This window comes from Zonotrichia leucophrys, chromosome 4, assembly GCF_028769735.1.
Source record: "Zonotrichia leucophrys gambelii isolate GWCS_2022_RI chromosome 4, RI_Zleu_2.0, whole genome shotgun sequence".
Taxonomy (NCBI): domain Eukaryota; kingdom Metazoa; phylum Chordata; class Aves; order Passeriformes; family Passerellidae; genus Zonotrichia; species Zonotrichia leucophrys.
Window position 1 is genome coordinate 13,491,297 of NC_088173.1, and position 9,179 is coordinate 13,500,475.

Consider the following 9,179-nt stretch of genomic DNA (forward strand, 5'->3'; position numbering starts at 1 on the left):
ATGTGCCCTTGTATCTTCACTGGCAGTTCCGTTCCGAGTAACAGAACATGGCTAATTGTTTTCTTACCAGTTTTATTTCTGGTAGGGCCCTTATGTCCCTGCAAAGCACCTTGTGACAGAAATCATGCTTTTTGACATGCTTGTTTGTGTTTCAGTGTGCAGGGGAGATGCAGAATAAGAAACTTCTATCAGTAATTCAGATATTAAAAACTTTGCTATACTTATTATTATGTAGAATTATTAAATTCCCTACTTACACATATTTGATACAAAGTTGTAGAAAGCTACAGCCATCTGGTCTAAATATGTGACACCTGGAGGTGTCTAGGACCTTTTTACCATAGCTAATCCATCAGGCAGCATGGAAGCAAAATGGAAGTAATGAAATATGTTATCAGAACTAGAGGAAATTGCCATTAAGGGGTATTTCCTGGCCCTGATGCAATACACTCCTGATAGACTTGGAGCCTATGTAGCCCTGAACACTTGCACATTGCAGATGTCCCAGCAGCTGTAAGAGCTGTTTTTAGGGTTCTGCTCTGGAACATAACAGCTGGGATGATTGCATGGCCCTAATGAAGTAAATGAGCTTGTGGTGTATGATTCCAGAAACTCACTACTTTGCTTCACAAAGGAGGTGTTAACGTTAAGTTTTGATCCCATCTTAATGCTTGTATCTTTAAATGTGATATGCATGTTTCACCTCTTGATACTGATTTTAAAACACCTTCAATTTCTTTGTTACAAATATCCCATCCCGACTTTGTGGGATTTTGACTTAGCTATCAATGTGCCTGTGGCTCCCTTTCAAAGGAAAGAAACTTTTCATTTTACGACTAATAAAAAAATCTATAAAACTGAAAAAAATGCAGAACTGATCAGAACCTTGTGACTCAGCTAGTGTTGTACAGTGATAAATAAAAGCAACTGTAGTCATTTATCCTGTCGGCAGCTCAATAAATTGTTATACAATGTGCAGAGGCTTGTGATGACCTGTTTATGCAGGCAGTTAATGAATAATAAAATAAATAAAAGCTTCTTTCAAAATAGGTGAGTTAATTAATGATTTTTAGAGGTGTGATTTCACTTTGGGAAGTGGCTGTAACAGTAGAGTGGTGAGGCTGTTTATTGGCATTCCCTGCCTTCAGCAGTGAATACTTTTAATTCTGTTAGAGCAAACATTTTCTAACATTCAAGCCTGCAACCTCAAACTGAACTTTAAAGGTGAGGACTTTTCTGCTGTGTTGTAAACCATATTGAGGCCATACCTCTGGGCCTGTCTGGGGGAAGACAGAGAACCAGTATAACCAGGATGTTTAACCTTCCACTTGGTTTACTCTTCATTTTTGCAATCATTTGGCTTCATTTCCCAGGCTCCCAACAGCAGAAGAGCAAGACTCTACCATTGTTTGCCTGAGATGCTGATTTGTGCAAGCAGTATTCAGAGCTCAGCCAAGTTGGCAGCAGGACCTTGTTGAGTAGAAGTGATCATGTTGCTTTCTACAGAGCCCAGGTGTTTGATTGGTTGGTGTTTGATTCCATCACATTAGCATTTACAGCAGAAAACAATTCTAATGGAAGATAAAAAACAGATCAGTTTTACTTGTAGTCTCGGAACTTGAGGATATGGCTTGAAAAAAGTGGGAACAGGTAAAATCTGATTGTGTCTTTTCTTTCATAGATTTCACAAGGAAATGGGAGATGAGACAATCAGTCCACCACCTGGTGTGACTGCAATTGAAGCAAAGTTGGCGAATTTGGTTCGGCCTGATTTTATTTCACTCTTGTCCACATTTATTTCATTTAATTTGTAACCCCTTTGTGGGTGTAAACTGCTGAAGTTGCAGAAGTTCAAGAAGTCTGTGAAATTTGAAACACAGAAAAATTACCTGTGATAGAAGAGAGGGATCCACAATTTGATGCTACTATATGAGCGCCTTCTGAGATGTGTCAAGAAATCAAGCATTAAATTTGTGTGTCCTTCATTTTGTAGTTAGTGAGTTGACATGTCGATAAAAGCTCTGTGAATATCTGCACTGGAGCAGGTGAATTCCAGCCTGCACCAGTCCTGCAGTGAAAGATTTGCTGAGAATTTGTGGGCTCCATTGCTTGGAAAGTGGCAGCATCGCTAAGTTCATTTCAGGAAGGGACATTTGCAGAGACTTGCAAAGACCATCATCCTTCTTTTATTAGGTGGCTTTTATGGTTCCCAGGTATTTGGATACCAGGGTGGATTGTTCTTTTTTTTTGTTTGTTTCTTGTTACTTTCAGTGGCTGCGCAGAGCCTCTTCCAGCAGAGTGCTCACAGTCCCTTACAGAGGCAGACTAACCACAAGCAGTGACAAATGGAGAAATCCTCAGTCTTTACTCAGGCTTTTTTTTTTTTTTAATGCTTCTCACCTTGTGTATTTCTCAGTGCTTTGTTCTGGAGGAGTACTGGCCACAGAGGATCAGTTCAGAAATAATTTTGTCATTTTATATATGTCAGCAAAGTGTCCTAAATAATTCCCTACTGTACTCAGTTGGTTGTTTGAGATGTCTGATATGTTGTTTATATAATGCAGTATTTTTGTAAACTCCATTAAGTCCTGTGCTGTTTCTGAACAGTGTAGGCTGAACTTGTATGCCAGGAGAGGGAAGGGAGAAAATTTTCACTTACCATGTAGGGTGGGTAACTTTCTTGAAATGGAATTGGACTCTTTCTCCAAGTGGAAGGTGGACTCTGGTTAAAGTAGTTAAATCTTCTCACTAACCTAGACCTCATTTGTTTTCAATGTGTATGAATGTATGCTTTCTTAGTATTGTTTTGTCCTTTTTAGATTTTTTCAGGAATAACTGACAAAAAGAGAAAGGTGAATCATGAGCAGAAATTTCAGAAAGCACTTGAACACTGCTGAGAATGATTTTCTTTATCCAAAACCATCTCTCTGTGGGGACATAGAATTTTAACTTCCTAGGAGTGTTTCCTTCAGCACCCTTTTTCATAGTGCCTACAGCTCAATGCATTCAGGCCATTTATGTTTCTGTATAAGGGAAACTATGTTAAGTAACTGGATTATTTAAGGGGCAGGGAAATAATGTTTTTTCAGTCAATTTTTCATTTTCAAGCCATAGATGAACAATCCTCTGCTATCTTGCCACCCTCAGTGTGCCCAACATACTGACAACCTGAAGACTAAAAGCCTGAAAATATTTCATTATTCTTAGTTCAGTCATGCTGGAGATTCTTGTCCTTTGTTCAGGATGATGCCATAGCTGTAACTTCAAATATCCTGTATGTTTAAGGGGAATATTGCATTACCATGTTTTATTTGTGCTTCATTCTGAGTTCAGAGAGCAGTTTCTGCCATCTGTCTCTAAGAGGGAGCTCTCAACACTGCAGGAATGAGTTTGACAGCTCCTCATTATGCTTGGATTGCAGTCTGTCTGAACGTGTGGAGACATCAGCTTCATGGTGGTTATTAGTCACCAGTTGATATTGCTTCAGCACAAATTTTCTTCTTTTTCAGCTGACTTTCCCATCAGTTGCATTTTTTTCAGATATGGAAGGTGTTATTGCTGCCAGTGTTTTCACAGCAACAGATAGCTTTACATCACGATCCTCTTAATCCTTTCAGCTGGAAGTCCAGCTGCACCCATCTTCCTGTTTTTGTAGCCTGGTATGCCTGCAGATGGCTCACACTGAGTGTCTGAGATTCTTTAGGCATGTCACCCATTTCACTAGTGGACACTTCTGGGTGTTGTCCTGAGCAGAGTGGAGTCACTTTGAGTTGAAAGTAACAGATGATTGGAAGAGGTGCACTTCCTGCTACCACAGATATAACTGAAGTCTCTTCAAGACTGCGGGATGTGAAGCTGTCCTGTCAAACAGCTTAGAAACTGGTGTTCACAGAGAGCTTTCTTCTGGGTTCACCTCTGGAAATAGATTTCTTTTTTTTTGCAATGCTTATTCCAGGCTGGGAACAGGAGGCTCTGCTGCACCTCCTACAGTCCACTTTCAACAAGGAAATAACAGCTGTCTTGGTTGTCATCAGTAGCTATAATTCTTCATTGCTTCCTTCTACCTCACTTTTCCTTTGGGTATATTTGAAGACCTGCTTGCCTTGCAGGTGCCTTTTCAGTACGCTGGTGCATTATCAGTAGAGCAGGCAGTGGACTGTCTGAAATGTCTGTCTGGTGTCTGCTGTGATAACCTGCTGGGATGGATGTGATGGGTTAGCCCTGACATCTAAATATCCACACAGCCCCTCAGTCATTCCCAGGCAGAACAGGGGAGAGAACAGGAAGAGCAAAAGCTATAAAACACTTGGGTTCAAGCAAGGATTTTATTAAGTGAAAGAAAAAATGCAAAGGGATGCAAAACTGGTCATTCACCACCTTCCACAAGCTGTCTCTGAGCAGCAACTACAATTACTGTACCTTGGGAGAAAGCCCTACACCCAATTTTTAACACTGAGCATGACATGGTGTGGAATAATCCTTTGGCCCATTTGAGTCAGCTGTTCTGGCACTGTTCCCTCCCATTTTCTTGAGAGAACAAGATATAATAGCTTTAAATTGAAAAAGGGCAGGTTTACATTAGATATTGGGAAGAAATTCATTTCTATGAGGGTGGTGAGGCACTGGCAGAGGTTGCCCAGAGAAATTGTGGATTCCCCCATCCCTGGGACTGTTCAAGGCCAAGTTGGAAGGGCTTTAAGCAATCTAGAATTGAGGCAGGTGTCCCTGCCCATGCCAGGGAGGTTGGAACTGGAGGATCTTTAAGCCTCTTCCAACCCAAACTATTCTATGATTCTTGTGCCTGCCCTCCCCAGCCTGTTCACTGGAGGGGGTCAGCGTGAGAAAGAGAGAAACAGTGCAGGCACTGTTTAGCAATGGCCAAAATACTGGTGTGTTATCAACAACACTGCTTTACTCACAAATCCAAAACACATATGGGCTTTCATGAAGTTAACTCAATTCCAGCCAGACATGGTAGAACACAGCTTCTTTACACTAATGCATTGTAGATCAGGAGAGTTTCGTGGATGGCATAAGGATCCTGATGACCCAATGACAGCTCAACTCTTTCTCCCTTCCTATCATGTGTTCCCCATCTCCTCTCACATCTGCACTAGCAATTGTGCACTCTTACAAAAACTGGGTTTTCAGCACGTCCTCAATAGTGAGTCAAAGCTGTTTCGTAGGCAGGGAGCTGGGAAAAGTGACAGAAGTGACCTTTCTGAATAGATGTGTCAGTTTGTGACATAGCTGTGTGGCTGTTATACAGTGGTTGTACTTCTTCATTCTTATGTCCTAACTAATCTCCCCTACCTCTAAATGCCTGCTCTCACTATGAGGTCTGGAGCTCCTACTTCAGCTTCAGAGCATTCAGCTAGAGAAAACTCTATATGCAAAAAAGGATCCAATGACTTGGTTCTCTGAAGCTGTGATGCATGGATCTCTCATTAGCAGTTAACTAGAAAAAGAAACATAACATTTAATGTATGGTATAGAACTAGAGATAAAATTCACTCATACATTATGTATGCCAGTGAGAGACAGAGAAGATTAATGTTTAACTTCATGTGGTTTTATTTAGGGGATCTCTACACAGAACATTAAAATAGATATGGAGTATTACCACGTTTTTTAACTTTTTTTTTCTTTAAATCTGGAATATGTGCAACATGTGTGGGAGGGTTTCCATATAAAGTCCCTCTGCTGAAAAGGCAGAGTGGTATTTTTGGAATGTCCTGGCCACTAGATGGCAGGGTGCCCTTTGGATAAAGGAAGCACTAGGCTCTGTTGGACACTAATTTGCTCTCAGTGTCCAAACCTCTTATTGAGATTATCAAGAGTTTTGCTGAAGTGAGGAGTGCCTACAGCTCTGGAGAGATCTCCAGTTATGTTATGGCCCTTTGACACTACTAACGTGCATTTTTAAATTTTCCCCAGTAAAACAGAGACCTAATTGAATTCCACCAAGCTTGACACAAGAAAATAATTAAGAAAAACTGTGATTTAACCACAATTAAACCATATGTTAGTAAATGCGTTGGAGAAGTCTCTGCCCCTTGTGCACGTGCTGTTTTTACTGTGCCAAGTTCTGAAGTACCCAATCCTTGAAGTGAATTAAAAAGAGGAGACTAGCCAAGTTGTGACCTTGGAATCTGGCTTTAAATAGTTCAGACTGACAGTTTGCTGCAGGTGGAGGATCCAGTTAGCATTTAGAAAAGTTAAGGACTTTAATTTTCACTCTTTCACACCAATTTCATTTTGGATTAGATCTTCACCTAATAAATTCAACTGAATGAAACTTGTGTAATGGTGCTAAGAAACCATAGGCATATTTATGTTTAAAGTAGAATTATTACAGTATTCAGAACATTAAGATGAAGAATTTGTGCACATTTACTATCCCAACTATAATTCTGTATCTGGGGAAGTTGTGTGTAACACCCCTCTTTTCTGAACCTTGCTAAATTGAAATGACCACACTAAGAGCAGGTCCATGTCACCAAGTCTGTGAGCTAGTGAGGGGTGAAGATAAAAGATTCACCAAACTGGGTGCTTTGTCATGGTTTTTGTGGCATTACTCTTCTTTACTAACACATCTAGAAAACTTGTAGGGAAATTTTCAAAATTTTGAATTTTTATCTTTTTAGTAGATAAATAGCTAATTTTTAAATTAGTGGACTCATTTAATAAGTATAATGACAAGTTAACATTGACTTTATCAGGATATATGATCCTTTTAACAAAGGTCCTCAAAACTAAGTGGACTATTCAACAAAAATGACAGCATTTTCAAGTTTATATTTTGTGGTGTTTGAAATGGATTGATCTTTCTTTTTCTGGAATACTTTTTTGTACTTTATTTTTTTTTAAAGTGAAAAATTAGTTAAATTAGTTAAATTATAAAAGGAATGTGGTTGACAAAATGAAAAGTATAAGTTCAAGGAAACAAATATTTTGTGAAAAGCTGTTTCAGACAGGACACTTGTGCAAAGTCCTTCAACTTGTGCAAAATATATTTTCAGGTGGTGTATGGTGTGACATATTGTGCAGTTTTTAATCACAGTTTCAGAAGTTACTTACTTATAGTACTTGCCACTGGCTAAGCTTTGTTACAAATGACACTTAATCCTATTGAATCATGACTTGGATCCTTTAGCTATAATGAAATACAGTAAATTTTTTGGCCAAGTTTTGCCCACATTCAGTTTGGGAACAATCTACATTTGTTTTCACAGGAAAAAAGGTATTCCTAGTCTATTACACAATAGTATCTCTCTTTTGAGGCTGCCTGCATTGCACACATACTATTCCTACACTACTAGGCTTTCACTTAGCCTTTTTATCTGGCTTATCTGCACACAAGGGCAGATTCAGAGCAAGGTGACCTAACTGGTGGACTTCTAATCACATCTGAACTGGAGCTGAACATGTGTTTTTCCAGGGTATCAGACATGAGGTATCTCTTGTGCACCAGTAGGAGATGCTATATTTTTAGCATCCTTGTGGGCATGCAGGAGCAGCTGCAGTATGCAGATTCCAGCTGTGAGGAGAGCAGGCTGTGCTGGCAAAGCTGCAGCTGGTACACTGCTTCTTGCTGAGAGGTGCCTGGTGGAATTGCCCAGGCAGCCTCAGTCAAAATGAATGGAGAAGCAACTGCTTTATTCCATATAATGTAAGATTTCTGGCTTGCTATCGCAAAAATTCCTCCAAGTTATTTTTAAAGCCCTTTTTGAGAGAAAACATCCTGTGTGGGTAAAAAGCTCTTCTTCTTTTAAATATAAGGCCTTTTTTGTTTGTTTTGGTTTGGTTTTTAAATAATAAAAACTCTCTTTTGCCACCTGCACTGTCTGAATGGCTTCCTTTTGCTGTGTCTACATTTCACTTCAGAAGTCTGCTGTAACATTTCCATGTGTTTGAACTTCAGAGCTGGCAACTTATGTACCCCCCAGGTACCAAACACTGCAGTTCTTGGATCTGCAATCTGCTTCTGAAGGAAGACTGTTTCAGTGAGAAATAATCTTTTATTTTGTCTAGTAGCCTGTTTCTCAGCCTGCATTTTTCACCCATGCTTTATAGTCCTGACTAGTGTCCCTTCTTTATGACACCGTCTCTGAGCTTAGCACCCAAAGAAAGAGAACTCTGATAATGCTTGATCAGATGTTCTGGCAAAATCTCCATGAGGCCTCTCAAGATATTTTTCCACTTTTTACCTGCTGTTGAAGCAATGATAAGGAGATGCAAAGGCCTTGGACTTTCCATAACTGATAAGAAATGCTTGCAGCAGCAGCAGATCCTTACAATGCTGTTATGGGTGTCTGTTTTACTATGGAAGGGTATTTAGTAGTCTAGCATAGTTACTTTTTTCCCTTTCAATTTTCTCCCTGTTGTTTCTACTACTAACTCAGCAGCAAGGGAGATGCTGCTGTGGCACATTTAGTATCAATAGGTGGTGACAGCTTGCAGCCTTTTAACCACTGCTTATCTTAAGCCTCCTCTAAGTGTGAGTTTTACAGGAACACAAAAAACATATGGTATCATTGAAATAGCTTTGCCTGACAGGAAGACACATGGAGCTGGGATCTGGGGGATTCCTTTGGTAAGGGTAGAAAGGTGTTGTATTAAGGGGTGGTTTAAGAGGCATGGCATGAGAGTTCATGACACCTGGTTTTATTTCCTACCATTGTGTGACACTGGACAATGCATCCCTTGGCCCTTCTATGGCATGCAGATGCCAGTAACTACAAAATCCATCAGTTTGTGAAGGGCACAGGTGTTGGGGATGACAGAAATCATCCAGGCATGCTGAGAAACCTGGTTAATGCATATAAGGAGTAGAAGAATCCAAGATACAGGAGGGCAAGACACACGACACACTGGCCAATACAACAAAATACTCATGCCACATGCTGCATTGCTAGCTCTTAATAATAGCCAATTTGGCATGGTATGGACTTGCTTACAGTTTCTTACAATGTATATGGGGATTATAACAGGGAGGCTATTTTCTCTCTGCTTCTTGCTTTTTACATTAGCGACACGAGAGCCTTTTCCTTGAGGTGTTATTGACAGGGTGGATAAGAGAGGTGCAGTGATAGTGAGACTCTAGGGATCTTGGCTTGCCAGTGATCCAGAGCCTGAAACATCGTGGTCTGTGTTACCCCCTTGCCAAACTGTCCCCT